Raw genomic sequence first — 18,355 nt, 5'->3', positions numbered from 1 at the left:
CAAACAAACTCAGTTCTGTCTCAGGGAAACTGACGACGGGAACAAGAGACGAGGGGGCGAACTCCTCAAAACCCTGGAAGTGTGAGGACTCTGCAGGGTGTCTCAGCGGGCCGTCGTCTTCTGGTTTCTAATTATAATAATGTGGTTTTCCTTCAGGGGGAGACAACATTTCCATGTTCTTCTGTCTTCCAGGTGAAATTCCTTTGACACAGTAACACACATGTTGATTCTGACACGTATGTATTAATCACACACGCCTCAGCTCTCTGTGGAGACTATCATTATACTTAGTTACTTCCTCTACTTTAGGTCTGTGATTTAAGGCCAGAATCCCACGTTGAAGCAAAAACAGCGAATTATGCTGAACTTTGCGTTTCCGTGGTAACAGTTTGGTTTGAAGTGGAAATGGCGAGATATAGATCTGAGGTGGACGTTGGACAAACATCCCCCACAAATCTGAACCACTAACTGAGTGAGGTATTGGGGCCCCAAATGAGATGTCAGGGTTGTGTTTGTTTATGTTTTTAACTACGTGTTTGTGTTTGGAGGACTTCAGGCGCCTGAATTTATGCCCTGGAGCTCAGAGGGAAATAATGTCCCCTTTAAATGATGGATCTGGATCGCTCCAAGCAGAGAAGGATGAATAGCTGCGACTTCTTCTTCTGGGGTTTCTACATTTTCATGCAGCTCACTGGGAGCAGAGTTGACCGGCTCTGTGGGGAAGTCTTGTCAGACGGATTAAAACCGCTCCGTGTCGTCTTCATGTTTGACCAGAGACTCAAGACAAGGAGAAGGTTTGTGATTCCAGGCTGAAATGCTGCTTTGGAGCCGAAGCTGATGAAGAGAAGGATGAAGCGATCAGATGAGGATGAGATGGGGGGGGGGGAAGAAGGACTCTCAGGGTGGGTGTGTTCGGCTTGATGGTGCCTGATGGGGTGTGTGTACGTCTGCTCTGAGCCCGCTGAGATGTGAGGAGTGTGTGGCCCACATCTGTTTTCTGCTCACTTTGGTGGAAGGTCAGGAGGTGGTGAGAGAATCAACTTTTAACTGCCCCCCCCCGTCTGCCACTCCCCTCCTGTTGCCACGGGGGGCTTCGCACAAATGCAAGGAGAGTGCTTTATGAGTACTTTGAACCTGACTGGCTGTTTCTTCCAGCTGAATCTTTTCCTCTCATCAGACAGGCGGCCTTTCAGGTCTGCAGAGTTTCTTTATTTCCACGGGCGGCTGGCGGACTTCAGGAACTTCCATGATGGAAGGAGAGATTGCTTCTGAAAGTGGTGGCTTGAAAGGCGGTGGGTGGAAAAGAAGCCATCACCTCAGGGGGATCTGATTAATGTGACTGGTGGGGGGGGGGGGGGGGGGGGGGGGGGGCTGCAGGTCGGTGCTGCTGAGCTACAGAGGTTCAGGTAATTGTTTAAGATGTGCAGCACTTTTAACGGAGGATTGCAGGGGAGGAAAGGTTGCAGCCTGCCATCGTCACGGTCAATATTTTCTCTTCAGGTTGTTACAAAGTCAGGATTTTATGTGACCGTGTCCCGGTGATGAAGCACCTCCCTCTGCAAAGGGAACCAAGGCTACGCTAGCTAATCCTCCCAGCGGTGACCTCCCTGGCGCCGTTGGCAGGTAGCTCACCTTGGCTTCTGATTTATCACAGAGGTGAAGACTGCAGGATGAAAGGGTTTATTAAGAGGAGACTCGGCTGTTTATGATGCCGATTTTCTTTGTTTCTAATCTTCTTTCCCAACCTTTAAAACGATGGAAAGCACTTCGAGAAGCACTTCGGGGTCCTTGTGGTAATCTCTGAGGGGGCTCTTACCATCCTTCCTTTCAGCTTGATGCAGGGTTTCCTGCTGCAAAGGAAAAATGTTTTGCTTTTCTTAAAAACAAGAAGCCGGCAACAGAAATAAACTGAACTCTGTGCACACGGTTAAAACTTATACATGACCCTTTTTTTAACATGGGCAAAATAAAAAATACCAACTCTGTTGTAGGCAAAGCCGGATTATCCAATGGGCCCATGCCCACTTGGGGCCCATGTGGGGAAAACATCCAGCAGTTTGGACATAAACCAAAATGTACATAAAAGCCAGATAGTTTCACCGCAGTGTGTTGCTACTGGTACCACTGGCTGAGAGATGTTAGAAATGCCGTTTCACACTGTATCATTCACAGTTTTTACAATGTTGTGGTGGGGAAGGGGGCCCCTGGAACACTCTGGGCCCAGGGGGCCTGTGCACTTTTAATCCGGCCCTGGTTGGAAGTCTTCATCAGAGGATACAAAATGATTTTCAGCGTTTCGGGTTTCTCAACAGCTTTTGTGTGATGACTTATCATTCTGCATTTCCAGAGGTGGCAATTCCTGGTCCAGAAAGTAGAAGTCCTGCCATGTTTCTGGATCTACCTGTACATTTAGAACAGGTGTTTTCACTAACAGGCTTGTTTACCTGGTAAATAAACTCTGTTCATTAAAGTCAGCTGGTTTGTGACTGGTGGGAACCGCTGCCGGACTGGATTTTTACTTTCTGGACCAGGAATTTCCACCTCTGTGCAATCTGCTTAAAAAAGTATCAGATAGAAAAAAGAGGGATTGGTGTAAAAATCCTCCAACCTCCTAAAAGCGGCTAAAAGTTTTGTTAAAACAGATGAAAAGTGATTAAAGGTTCAGCGTGGCAGCAGATGATTGGCTGTATGGAGAGTCAGTGAAGAAAACGGACCAATCAGAAATGTCTCCTCAAGAGGTTACTGGGTCCGCTCCATTTACCAGCCAGGCGACCAGGTGGCAAACCGAGTGGGCGGAGTTTTTATTTATTAAAAATGGCCAATCAGCCGGGGCATCAGCTGAGTGAGCTGCTGAAATCCCATGATGTGTTTGGCGAGAACACCCCATGTAGCAGAAACAATCAAGCTTTGTAAATGAGCTTAAAATAAAAACCCGAGTTAATGAAAAGCCAAATGTTGGTGTGCGTTCCAGACTCATTTGATGCCGCGGTGACATCAGATGTTTCTGGAGCCATCACTGCCCATCAGCATCCTGAGCACCAGTTTGGTTTTCCTGTCAGAAGCTAACAAGCTGCAGCTGTTTTCAACTCGCACCATCTCTGATTCAGCAAAGAAATACAAGAAACATTAAAGGACGTAGAAAGGAAAAGAAAGAAAAACAGACAGAACAAGAGATAAGTCAGTGTTGCCCTGACTTTTACTGACTGGAGAGAGCCCAGAGAAGAAGCAGGATGCAAGATGGATGTTGAAGCAGCGAGCAGACGCTGTTTTACTGTCTGGAAAACGCTGAATATGAGGAAGAACTGCTTACTTTGGGTCCAAACATTCACAAAGATGTAAAATCCTGCAGAGTCCCCACTCTGATGTGATTTTTCAGTCCTGGAGAGTCTTCACTCCTCTGCTCAATAAGATAACTCACGCTTTAAACCAGGGTTAAGAAAACAGAAACCTCGGCCAGCATAAACAGTTCATATCTCTCAGACAAACTAAAATTTGAGCTGCACAGATGTTTGACACCTCGGTGTTTGATTTCATCCAGGTCATCAGGGTTAGTGTTTGCTGTGGCTCACACACCTCCGTTAAATCACACTAACAAGCCAGAACACGACTACAAGATAATGACAACCTAATTAAAATAAAGAATGAAAAAAAGAACATAGAAATGGAAAAAACAGAGAAAAATAAGTAAGCTGATAAAAGAAAAAAATGAGCCTAAACTTTTTCCATTTCTTTTCCAAAATTCATCATTTCAAAGAAAAGCAAAGAAAATCCGCTCCATCATTTATTCCAGGCTTTGCTTCTGCTTTCACCCAAACAATCCAGGAAGTTCCAGGTTGCATGAATGTTTTGGTATCCTTCTCAGTGACTTCCAGGCTGTTCGACATGCATCAGGAGGTGAAAGCTACCTCTTTGGTCCCCCTCAGAGCTGCTATTAGCTTTAAACAAAACAGCTTTTCTTCACATGTTGCTAATACTCTGTGTTTATTGTGGAGGTACTTTTATCTGTTTTTCCGATCAGCGTTTCACTCCAGCTCTGCAGAAATCTGCAACACAAGTGAAGGAAAGAATTTCCAAAGCACTTCCCTTTCTGTTCCATGAATTTCCCCTGGACTTTGAGAGATACTGGTGTTGGTTCCCACGCTTTAGTGGCAAGTGTCCTGTTAGTTTCATACACTCAACAAATCAGCAATGCGGCTGCCTTCCTGGATGACATGTGGAGACGGAGCAGGCTGGACTGGAATCCACTGCGACAAGCTCAGACCCCCGAGGTTATCACGGAGCAGTTCTCGCTCGGAGAGCTTCGCTGCTTATCTGCAGACATGCATGCTGGCTGGAAAGAGTGTCTGAAAGCTGCATTTAAGTCCTACAGACCACAAGAAGCCGCCAGTGTTTCCACATCTGCATTTTCCCCCTACAGTGAAATATAAACAGTCATTAATGCACACCAGGCCTCTCTGGCTAGGCATGCCAGGGCCTACTGCACCCACCGACAGATACATTGTTCTAATTGGAGTCTGGCACAAAGTTACGGACAGCATGAGCCTCGCAGCAGCAGCGACTGGTGATTAGCACATTCTCTCACTGAGCAGCCACAGCGTTTCAGCAGAGGTTGGACAACTTACTGCATGGTCTTATGAAAGATGAACACATGGCTGCTACACCCTTGCCAGTAATACATGGGTGTGTATTTCTGGAAAATGCTGCTCCACAGCGTTGCATCAAGTTGAAGTGGTTACTCCAGAAGGAGGTGGGCCCAAGTCCAGGACTAGATAGAGCTCTTACAGGATCTACAAGCTTAAAGACGAGAAGGCGCTCCTGAAGCAGGGAATCCCAAACCGGTAAACTCACAAGGAACAGGGAGGGGCTGAACTGTGCTGCCAGATGAGATTGACAGTTTCCAGCCCAATCATACCTTAAAACCCGCCAATAAAAACCAAACCACGAAGTTGCCAGACACCCGTGTAAAACCGTAAAACATTTACACAGACAATAGAAAACACTCATAAGTATCCAGAGCTTCCTATCTGCATCAACTGGCTGCAGATAAAAGGTTGACCAACAAAGAGCACAGTAAACAAACAAAGAGCCCCCTTTATAAGTGCCTGCAGACCCGCGCCTGACTTTCTAAGGCATATTTCTTCCACGTGCCTAAAGTGATCTTCACGAGGAAGAAAGGGAGAATCAGTATGTTGTGCTGTTTTCACAATACTAAAAAAAAAACAAAAAACAATCCTAATAACCCGCCTTATGTGGGCAAAAGCAGCCCAAATATCTTACACCCGCCCAATGCATTTTCCCCCCCGCCTGGTGGAACCAAAAGTAGCCCAAATGGTGGAAAACCGCCCAATCTGGCAACACTGGGGCTGAAACACATCGCCGACTATGGACGCGAGGAAATCAGGAGGTTTTTGAGCAGGTGGAGATCAGCTGCCTGGATCTACGACGGAGCACACAGGCATCTAAAACCAAACAGAAAAATAAACTTCAAGCCGTATTACTGAACAGATTTCCACAGCCTTAAAGACGCCATCTATCCTGCGTCCTGTCTCTCCTCTGAGCTCTCTCCAGTCAGCAAAAATCTTGATTTTAGTCTCTTATTCTGTATTTTCTCTCTCCGTCTGACGATGTTTGCCTGCAGTTTGCCTGCTGTCAGTTAGCTCGCTGTTACTAGCTGCTGCTTTTAGCATTGGACGTACTGGCCCCACCCCCTGGACTTCCAGCCACCAATCAGCGCGCACCTCATTAACATTATTTAAACTAACATCTGTGTTTATCAAAGTTTCGCATAAACTCTCACAAGAATACTTTTTCTATGAATAAATGGTCAAAACAAACACTTTTTAAACATTTTTTATTTAATAAGTTTTTAAACAATTATTTAAAAACACTTAGAGGACAGTGGAGACATGAAAAGACGAGGTTATGACTCATTTAAGTCCCGTTTCCACAAAAGGATGGCAGATTTTCTTTCCGACCCGATACCAAGTCAAACTCAAGCTGTTGTTGGTGGTACTGATATGATACCAGTAACTGTATTTCCAAAGCGTCCATTCTGCTCTGAACAAAGTCAAACATTACCTACATGCTGTTGCTAAATGTTAGACTTAAAACTGTCAGAATCTTCATCAATAAGGAGAATTTTTATGGATTCTGTTCACCTCTTTAACACCTAAATATCCAAAATCAGCTTTTCTGGCCAGAATAGAACCAAACTAAGATTTTTTTTGTCTAAACACATAATGATAAAAATCCCAAATGTAGGGTTTGATGTATCAGAAAGTCTTTCAAATTAGATTTATATTGTTGCATCGGTTGACTGTCTTGTTGTTTATGAGTTGATTTGTGAGGAAAATGAGCATTGAACTGTATTCCCATTAGAGACAAACCACATATTTACCCCAAACAAACCAGGATGAAAATCCATTCTGGGATGTAAATAGTAGAACAGTATCAGCGGTATCATTACTTCCGTACCAGTCTGCACATTGCTACCAACAGGTCTGGGTCGTCGCAGGAATATTTAATGCAACTTTTCTGCACTTCAGCAACAAAAATCAAAACCTCTAATCCAAGCTGTCCTGCAACTCCTCCATCATGTTTCTAATCTGCTGATTCAACCCAAAAGGTGCCGCTTGTCTCTCTGCAGTCCATTGATTGGTTGAGAGAATAATCTCCTCCGGTGTGACTCAGCAGAAGAACGAAGCAGGAGCAGCGAAATGTTAAGTCTGCGCTGGATGTTTGTCTTTAAAGCCACACTAACAAGAACAAACAGCTGAATGTTTACCCCCCCTGTTTGTTTCTGTGGGGTGTTTTTCATGACGCCATGCTAATACGAAGCTGATGCATCCATCGCTACCTGGTTTACGCCCCACTGGTCCAGGGTTTACTGAACCAAACCACATCATCCTGAGCCGAACATGTTGGTGCAAACGGGGCTTTAAGGTTTGTCACTGGCGCATCTCATTTCTGGGATTTTTTCCACTTTTTATTAAAATCAAACTGCTTCAGCTCCATCATGTTGGGTGTCTTCCCCTGCTGGTCAGCAGACTTTAAGCCACAGAGTTGATTCTCAGTTGGTCTGATTTCCGGGCATTGACTAAGATATTCAACCAATTTTAAACCAACTAACTTCTACTTGATTGATTGACGTCTGAAACCACTGAGAAGTCGCTTTAGTCCTCATCCTGCTTCTGTTTCTGTCTGAAACCAGGTTTCCTTCACATTTCCCTCCTTTCTAACCAGTTTTCCAGCTCCTGCTGATGGAAAACATCCCAGAGCATGATGCTGCCGCCTCCGTGCTGCATTGTGGGAAAGGTTTTTCGCACACCATTGGTCTCTGGATGGACAACGGGACCCGGGACTAAGTGTTGAGCATCTCTCTTATCACAGCATCACAGCCCAGAGAATGCAGCTTCACCTTTATCTCTGCTGCTAAAATAAGGAGCACAGATACTGTATCTCCTTTCACACTCTCACATGAGACGGTAAATATAGACCTGAGCTAACCGCGGAGGCGTCTGTACTCAGCCCAGATTCCTGAACATCTGGGGGTAAAAACCTCAGGATGTCTGCCGCCCACCGCATTGTGTCCCGTTGCCGTTGGCACAAAGGTAAAGAGTTTAGCTGCTGATTTCCTCAAGATCAGGGAGAGCAGATCAAACCGCCTGTGCCCCCCCCTCTCCCCATCTCCCTCTTACCTCATTGGCTCCCATTAAACGGGAAATGGTTTCTATTGTGTCGTAGACTCTGATTTACACGTCTGTCAGCCTCCTGTGCAGGTTTATGGTGTGGCTAATGAGTCTGCTATCACCTCAGAGAGGGGGCCGGGGTTTTATTAGAGCCAGCGGACCTCATGGTGGAAGCCCTGAGATGCAGGCCGACTCGCTTCCCCGAATCAAGTCATCTTGTCAGCCTGACAGCAGATTTCATTCTGGGCTGTTTGTGTTGGACATCTGACAGCAGCATCTTCACCACCCTGATAACATTTCCTGTCCTCCGTTAGATTCGTAGAGGCAGCTATGAAAAGGTAAAGCTCATAAAGCTCCGTGCTGGTCTGCTGTTGACGTTGTTTTGCTGTAAATGGTCATGAAGGAGCAGTCTGGAACTTCTTCTCACCGTGTTGAACATGCTGCTGGAACTGGAGTCCAGCATGAACAGGCTTTTGGTAGGTTTGTCCATGTTTTCAGGCTTCAGTGGTAAAAACAAAACTAAGCTGAAAATAAAACCAAACAAAGGTAAAGTGACTTCATGTCCCCAGACTGGGAGCACATCCATATCCTGACCGTCCCCATGTAGACCTGGTCTCCTGTGAAGCTCTAAGGTTGGGCCTGATGGAGCTCTGAGCATGAGACTCACCCACCAGAGAGTTCTGCCTCCAGGTCGGGGTCCAGTGGTGTGACCTGCTTTCCCTTTTCCAGTAGCGAGCTGGTTGTCCAGAGAAGGTTGGTTCTCTGCTTCGTCACGGTCATCTGTCTGGACGAGACACGCCATGTTCCCGTGGCAACGCCATGAAATGACCACCACCAAGTATGAATGTGGAGTGAATGAATAATAGATTAATTGTTAAACACTTTGTTTTGTTTTGTTTTTTAAAAATTATTATTATTATTATTATAGCTATTATTATAATTATATTATTATTATTATTATTATATTATTATTATTATTATTATTAATATTATTATTAATAATAATAATAACAATAATAATAATAATATTATTATTATTATTGTCGTTGTTGTTATTATTGACCAGTCGTGTGTGATCTTCCAGGGTAGCGATGCTAAATGACTGAAACACACTGAGAAACTGTGACAAACAGAAAGATTGATGTTTTCAAGCCGAAACTGATATTTACTAAACTAAATGACAAACTGATTTCCAAACAGTTTGAACAGTAAAACATCAGGAAAAACAGAATGCAGTCATTTCTAATGATCTGCAGTTTGAAGAGCTGATTGTGGATCTGATGCAGCAACATGTCAGTAAGAAGTCGTTCCAGGATGATGTTTAGCATCGTTAGCATCAGGCTGTGACTGTATGCTTTTGTCCCGATATGGAGACGATTTCCATGAGATGAAATGGAAAGCTGGGTCCAGACCTTGGACTGGTGCTGCAGAGCCCTGGTGTGGAGTTCACTTCAAGCCTCTTTCAGAGGAAGATGAAGAGCGGCTGGAAAGAAAAGAAGTGGGAGCAGCTTGGAGGATCAGTGAGACAATAAGCCTGCAGCCTGATTGAGGTTCAGTATAACAACATAACAGCGCTGTGGAGGATATGAAAAGCAGAGGAAGGGGCTGTGTGGGAGAAGGCAGGCCACGGCGTGATCTGGATGCCGGCTGGACTCCACTAAAACCCAGAGCAGCATCGTCTGAAACCAGAGTCATGGTGCAAAGAAAGCTCCAGCAGTTGTTTAGTCAGGGACGGTGGCTGCATTTTCCTGTTTGCTTGTTTTGGGGCCGTTAGTGATTTCCTTTCCTGGAAAGGAAATCCACGAAGCTACGTGGATGCAGAAAGTAAAGATGTTTGTTTGAAACGAGCCGCAGATCGGGAACATGGTTCTGCTGCAGGGCGTGTTGCCGTCTGCTGTGTTTAGGTAGCAGGCGTGGAGGTAAGAAGACACGGGTCAGATCCTCCACACTCCAACAGCAGGTTTTCATTTCGGCGCTGCTGAGGCAGGTTGTCTTCAGCAGAACGCGAGCTCGGCCATGTTTATTTTCTTTTGATAGGCATTGGGTGCATGTGCAGCACATGCCTTCATAATGCCTTTATTCTCCTGGAGCTTGTGGGGGAGGGTTTAGGGAGGAAGATGAAGGTGAAAGGGGCTCTGGAGAGGCAGAGGTAGAAGACTGCTTCTTTCTGCAACTCCTCTTCACCGTTTACGCTCACATCTTTACCTCCTTCTTCATCATCTGCGTCCTCCCTGTCAGAGCTCTGGCATGAAATTCCACACATGCCTTTAATTTTGGAATGAGGCAGCTCTGGAGGAACCTTACAGTTGTGGAATTTTCCACTCTTGCCTCCCGACACGAGCTCAAAAGCAATTAGGGAAAAGGAAAAATGGGGTTTATTAAGAGCCTGGAAAGGAGGGCTGCTGCTTTTTTTTAAATAAAAACTGAACGCAGACTTTGCTTCTGTTTGCTCAAATCTTTGTTTATGGGGATGTGGAGGTGGTGATTAGTCCCACAGAGACTATTTCCACCACTGCAGGCCCATGTACTGAAGATGAATTTGACAAAATATAACAGAATATTTATGGTGACCTGAATGACCCCTGCTTATTATCAGTCGGCCCTTACTTTGCTAGTTCATTAAACGCGGGGCCATTACCCTGCCGCTGTGAGATTAATCTCAGCTGATTCATGCTTTTTAATTGGCTTTCAGACCCACCAGAGGAATGACAGCTGTTATATAAAAATGGAAAGGGCAGCATTGTCTTCTTGCCTTGTAGCTGTGCTCCTCTGGGGTTCTGCCAGCGCCCAGCAGCCCAGTCCTCCACTGTGTGATGGATCTTATATTCCATCTGTGGCTCTGCATTTGACTGCTTGGCCTGTTTTTGTCCTCAGTTTGATGTCAGCTCTTTTGTCTAACTCTGGAGGAAAAAGCTGGGTTATAAAAAGAAGGCTGATGAAAGGCCTTTGAAGTTTTCTGCCAGACATTATGGAGAGGAGTGGCGAAACGCTTGGACCCCTTCCACTTAAAATAGTAATTATGCTAATGCTTTGATATTTTGGATACTGCGAGCGAGCATTCAGACCTCCTACTCTAAGCGCTGTAATATTGAGGAAAATGAATTTCTTGGCTCTGCAAGGCGGCTTCACAGCAGCTTCTTTTCTCGCAACACTAAGTCTTTTACAAACAGTAATTGATAGTGAAACTAATGACGGGCTTCTTCCTCTTTCTCTTATTTACAGCCACAAGTAAAAAGAGAATATCCTGCATGCAGATTAGAATTATACAATATGTGGGCTACACTCAGAGTCTGCCCCACTTTCTGTTTGTCTTGGTTATCATGTCAGAGAAGCTCCAGAAATGTATCAGATATCCAGAAGGGATTCTTACTTGACTGATATATCAGAAAAAGGATAGAGATCCTCCCGGTGCGACTCTGTAACCAGTCATCGGTATTTTGGGGAACGTATGACTGTGCTGCAGTGAGCTGTTAGCGTGAAGGGAAAAAGCGATCAGTCTTGGCTCTTTTGGAGCGGTTTCTGCTACATGAAACCCACCCCTGCTGTCTGGCCAAGTCGCGTTCCCCACCCTGAGCTGCAGATAAAAACATGGGTGTGTGCTGGAGAAAAAGGAAAGTGGGGGTTGAAACAGAAACCTCTTTTCCTGACTGCTTTGGAGATTTAAAGTGGAATCCACAGCAAAGGGCACTTCTGTCGTGTATGATTACCAAGATTAGGATTATTAAGACAAAGTGCAAGATGGAAGATTAAAGAAAAGGAAAAGGACAGTAAAAGACAACAGTTAAAAGACAAGCGAGAGGTTTCCCGGAGGGAAAAGTGTGCAGTGGAGCAGAGCGTTGTTTGGGACAGTTATCAGCTCATTGAGAATCTGTCCTCTCCCTGAACTCGGTCACTGCTCTCTGCTTCACAACAGTCAATATCAATAACAACATTATGTGTCACCGCTGCAGGAAGGAGTTGGATGCTGTTTGTGGGTTTGTGTCGTCCCTTTCTCTTCTTGCTTTACAGTGAAGTCTTGCAGCCTTCGTTGAAGATGCACATCAGAGTTGCAGTGGTGGGACTGATCTGTTTCCTTTTCTGCTTCATCTTGTTCAGAGTCATGGAGCCTTCCCTAACTGCAACCGAGTGAAGAGCAGTTCCACCCTGGTTAATAGAGCATGCTGGCTCACTGCTAGGGTCAGAAGCATCAATCAACATAACAATGTATGTGGTTGGACGGTTGGAGGACCACAACCATGCCATGTCCTGGAAGAACATTCAGACTCAACGCAGGAAGGTCAGACTGTAGATATGTGCACGCTTGTGTAAACTGGAAAGTGATGACAACAGATTACCAGTCACTTGTAGTTCCCTTCTGACTAGAAGAAAACCAGTTCCAGCAGTCAGACCAGAAAAGAGAAATGGAGATTATGAAACTAATAAGCAGACGGATTGTAAGAGAACTGATTGGACAGGAAGCGTGGTTTTATGTATCGATCTTCTGTCTCAGAACAGTTTAGTTAATGCCGCCAGTTAGCTTGTTTGACATGTAAACTGATTAATAGTGAAAGTGCTTCTGCGTACCAGTAGAGGACGTTCATACAGTAAGTCTCCCACAGTTTGAGAAGATCTGCTATGTAGGAAAATTTATCTCAGAAAATCACTCATGTAAATTCAAGTTGCCTCCTTGGCTGCAAAAAGAAGTTCCTGATTTAAGACCGGGTTAAACTTTAGAGTCCGAACTGGTACAAGGCTGCAAACCCAAACAGTGTCAGATTTAGGGTTCTGAAAATGCAATGCAATGTGATACTCTACGATACGATGCGATAAGATGCGATGTGATACAATGCGATACGATACGATATGATGCGATGCGAAACAATGCAATGCGATATAATACGACGCAATATGATGAAATACGATGCAATACAATACAACATGATACAACATGATACAACACGATACGATGCGATATGATGTGATGCAATGCCATATGATGCGATGCGATATGATACGATGTGATACGACATGATACAACATGATACGATGCGATGCGATGCAATGCGATATGATGCAATGCGATATGATACGATGCAATATGATGCGATACAATGCAATACAATACAACATAATACAACACAATACGAAACGATATGATGTGATACAATGCGATGCGATGCGATGCGATACGATACGATACGATGCGATACAATACGATACGATGCGATGCAATACGATACAATGCGATATGATATGATACAATACGATACGATGCGATGCAATACGATACAATGCGATATGATATGATACGATACGATACGATGCGATGCAATACGATACAATGCGATATGATACGATACGATGCGATGCGATGCGATACGATACGATGTGATACGATACGATGCGATACAATACGATGCGATGCGATGCAATATGATACGATACGATATGATATGATACGATACGATACGATGCGATGCAATACGATACAATGCGATATGATATGATACGATACGATACGATGCGATGCAATACGATACAATGCGATATGATACGATACGATACGATGCGATGCGATACGATACGATGTGATACGATACGATGCGATACAATACGATGCGATGCGATGCAATATGATACGATACGATGTGATACGATACGATGTGATACGATACGATGTGATACGATACGATGTGATACGATACGATGTGATACGATACGATGTGATACGATACGATGTGATATGATACGATGTGATACGATACGATGTGATACAATACGATGTGATACAATACGATACGATGCGATGCGATACGATGCGATACGATGCGATACGATATGATGCGATGCAATACGATGCGATGCAATACGATGCGATGCAATACGATACAATGCGATATGATACGATACGATTCGATACGATACGATGCAATACGATACGATGCAATACAATACGATGCGATGCGATGCGATGCGATGCGATGTGATACGATGCGATACGATGCGATACGATATGATGCGATGCAATACGATGCGATGCAATACGATACAATGCGATATGATACGATACGATTCGATACGATACGATGCAATACAATACGATACGATGCGATGCGATGTGATACGATGCGATACGATGCAATACGATATGATGCGATGCAATACGATGCGATGCAATACGATGCGATGCAATACGATACAATGCGATATGATTCGATGCGATACGATGCGATGCGATATGATACGATACGATACGATGCGATGCAATACGATACAATGCGATATGATACGATACGATACGATGCGATGCGATGCGATACGATGTGATACGATACGATGCGATACAATACGATGCGATGCGATGCAATATGATACGATACGATGTGATACGATACGATGTGATACAATGCGATGTGATACAATACGATACGATGCGATACGATATGATGCGATGCAATACGATGCGATGCAATACGATGCGATGCAATACGATGCGATGCAATACGATGCGATGCAATACGATACAATGTGATATGATACGATACGATACGATACGATACGATGCAATACAATACGATACGATGCGATGCGATGCGATGCGATGCGATGCGATGTGATACGATGCGATACGATATGATGCGATGCAATACGATGCGATGCAATACGATGCGATGCAATACGATACAATGCGATATGATACGATTCGATGCGATACGATGCGATATGATGCGATGCGATACGATGCGATACAATATGATGCAACGCGATACGATAAGTCAATAAGTAGAAAACACAAATGGAACACTGTAAACACCACCTAAAGACACATTTCATGTGGCCATAAAAAATTATTTAAGATAAATTGAAATTTTAATGGGAACAAATGAATCTGCAGAACAGTTCAGCTTGCATTTTGGAACTTCACATCTTCAATCAGAGACTAAAAACTCTCAGGATAAAAGGTATGTGATGGCTTGAATAAGGATATTTTCATCCTCACATCCCACATCATGAAGTCCTGCAGAAACTCTTGTTGTCTCACCTCAGTGAATAAGCACTCACCGTAATGCAGCCGTTAAGTTTACTCATCATACTGCGTTTGGGGTTGAAGACGCCATCAGCTACCTTCATTAGCAATCCAGTGTGTTCACTGATGCGCTTGTACTGTTGACATAATTCAGCCTGCCCTGTTATGCGAGAGCTGATTACACACTGTACACAACTCTGAGTCCTGTCATGTTTAGAAGTACTGTGATTATTCTGCAGTTATCAGTGATGTATGAGACCCTGAGTAGTCTGATCAGACAGCTTGTTGCAGGAAGAAGCAAAGCATTTTTCACCACCATCAGTGCAGCAGACCTGGATCTAACACTTAGACAAATGAGGTAAGATGAAATTTGACAAGTCATCGTACACGTGTGGACAAGCTGAAGACTTTGATGTTTAAAAAAGACATTTTATTCCCATGTTCAGCCCTTTGGTCAGTGGTTGTTGCTGATTTTACAGTGATTAGGAAATAAAGTTGGCTTGGCTAACTGATGCTAATAGTGTAAATTATGAAGGACAAGTTAATTCCTACAGTTTACAGCTAAAAAACAACATGCTAAAGAACAAACCAGGATTTTTAATTTAATGACCAGGGTTTTTCTTTCAACTGACGGCCAAATAAATTGCCAACACAATTAAATTAAATCTCCTTTATTTAACTGTTTTTAAAAAAAAGAAAGATAAATCCAAGGCAATAGCGGTTCCTTTCAGATCCGTTTAGCTTTGAAATGAAGTTTCATTTGGACCATAATTTGCATGAGACTGAAACACCAGACCATTTATTTTCCAGCTGCACATGTGATACTTTGGAAGGCTTTTCCAGGACTGGCTGTCACCTGGAATTCAATTTCAGACCCTCTGAAAAGAGATTCCATCACTCTGATTTAATAAACAGTAAATGTGACTTGATACCAGATAGTCTGCTACTCTCAGCTTTCATCCACGCAGTAAAGAGCAGGAACAGCCCCATTAAAGCTTCTGTTTGTCCTTGTTCACGAAATACCTTGTGGGAAACCATTAAAGGTCCTTGAAGCAAATGAAGGAAAAACAGGCCGTGAGGATTTGGGAATATATTAAGATCTTTGAAGCATTTAAGATGTTACTTATGTGCTTCTTTACGTCTTTACTGTGTTTACTGTTTAATTTGCTGAGATGTGGCTTGCAGTGTGTTTCATGTTTGTAAACTACCAGCTTTAACGTTGTTTTGTTTCTAGTCTGAAAAGGCTGGGAGGACATAATGTGCAATAAAATAGAGAAAAAATGTCAAATGACCCATTTATGGACAAGAAAGTCGCTAGTTTGAGCCTGGGCTTGCGGGAGGAACGGCGGCCTTTCTGTGTGGAGTTTGCATGTTCTCCCTGTGTATGCGTGGGTTCTCTACGGGTTCTCCCACCGTCTACAGGCATGCATGTTATGTTAACTGATGGACTGGCGACCTGTCCAGGATGTACCCGCCTCTCGCCCAGTGATTGCTGGGATTGACTCCAGCTTCCCCGTGACCCTTTATTGGACTAAGTGGTGAAGAAAATGAATGATGAAGCCCTTTGTTGCATCACTACTTTGGCTGATACGGCTTGTTAAAGTAGCGCTATGTAACTTTCTGACCTTTAAAATATGTATTTCTGACTTGTTTCCATGGCACAATGGCTATTTATAATGTACATTCCTGGAGCCGTCGTTGCCCAGCAGCATCCTGGAACTGGAAAACTGCCCTTCGAGACTTTCAGTTCCAGCCTGAATCCTAACATAACAGCTGAGTTTTCTTTATGCAACATGTCACAAGCTAGCAACTGGATATCAACACACTGGTCATTTGATTCATCAAAAAAATGAAAAGAAAATGACAAAGAGAGAAAGACAGAGGTTTTTAGCCGGTTAACAACGTGACTTAGCTTTAGCCCGCTTAGCTCGGTTAACTGGTTAGCTCCTGTTATCTCCGGGTTAGCTCGGTTAGCTCTTAGCTACAGAAAGCTCAGAGTTCGCTCGATGTCAATCATCCACCATGACGCTCACAGCCCCCCTCTCAGCTCCACCTCTTTGCCCATGTTTGTATTTTCCGTGCGAGACTACGTGCATGCCCCTGCCAAGATGGCGATGGTAGGAACCGCCCACCGAGCTTCAATTCAGCTCTTCAGAAACCTACGGGTGACGTCACGGAGGCTCCGCCCATCTTTTATACACAGTGTCTGGAACATTCTGCAGGACCATGCTGAACCACATCTTGCATCCGTCGCAATAGCATAGGGGAACAGGAGAACTGGTCTTCCTGAAGTCCAGACCTTGTAGATGTTTCACTGCTCCAACACGCCTGGTTCAAATGAAATGGATCTCCACAACAGCTTGTTGTGAAAATCTGCACAGGCCACTCTAAAGCAGGAAGCAGCATTCTCCCAAAATCTACATCCCACCCAACGAACCGCTTGGATCAATATTTTCACTCTTCGTGTTTTTGTATTTTCAGCAGACATCAGCAAAGTTCCTGCAGCTGGACGGTAAAACTACGGTAATGCACACTAATCTGGGGATGTTAGGGCACAAAGCAACCGCTAACCTGGCACTCCAAGGGGCCCCACTACGTTGGTGGTCCGCCCCGCCTCTCACTGGTCTAGTCAGAACTTTCAGAGTTTTCTTGGACAGCAGCAAAGGCAAGTAAAAGTCAGATTGCTATAATTTATTACAGGTGGGGAGTTTATGGAGCAAGCTCTGGTTTTCCTACTGATTGCACCAGTGCTGATGGAAAACCTGCTTCCCGTCGCAGGCAGGACCTGCAGTTGGGTGGAACGGCTAGACCAGAGTCACTTCCAACACCAGTTTATTGCAATAAAGTACAAACAGGGAGTAAGATATCTGCTGTTATGTCTCCCCAGAGCTGCAGCAGCATGATGACAGTCTTCAGCCACCACTTTGAGGCCCTTTTACTCGTGTAAAGACCCAGCACTGACGAGACGCCCCCTGCTGTGTGTGATTGTGTTGCCAGCGTCCCAACAAACAAAACACCACATAAACAAACCACAAAGACAGCTTCCAACTGTTGGTGTGCACAATCTGCGTCTGCCAGTGCAGAGCCGTACAAAACACGCAGTTTCAAACAAAAATGGAGACGAAAATGTGCTGAATAATTTGGTGGTTTCACTTGAGTCATTGCTCCAAGCTGGTCCTCGGTTTTTTCATCCAACATGGATGACGGCGTGGAAAATGAAGCAGCCATTAGCTTTCTGTTTTCTTTGTCTCTATGTAACGGAGACTGAGGCAGGATGCAAATCGGCTCAAATAAAGCAACCAGCAGAGTCTGACCATGGCAACAGGGGTGCAAACTGATAATGCAGAAGAGACAGATGTTCACAGATGCTCCAGATGTGCTCCACAGTTGACTGTCGGCTCGTTGTAGAAGAGGTCTTACTCCCGCCTCCGTCCCGGAGCTGCAGCTGGCCTCCTAGTAAACAGCTGTTTACAGGAGGGAGAGGCAGTTCTGTAGGTGGCCGGCTTGGGAAGGAGGATACCTCCAGATGAGAGGGGAAGCGCCTGCAAGCCTTGCAGCAAAGCAAACTGGGCCAGACAACCCTGATTTGCACTGCTGCATGAAATCTTTCATTAGGCTTCTCCTGCAGGCATTCAGATGATAGCAGTCATTAAAGGAGTGG

Source organism: Telmatherina bonti (genome assembly GCF_933228915.1).
Source record: "Telmatherina bonti genome assembly, chromosome: 20".
Taxonomy (NCBI): domain Eukaryota; kingdom Metazoa; phylum Chordata; class Actinopteri; order Atheriniformes; family Telmatherinidae; genus Telmatherina; species Telmatherina bonti.
Note: the sequence above shows the minus strand (reverse complement) of the source record.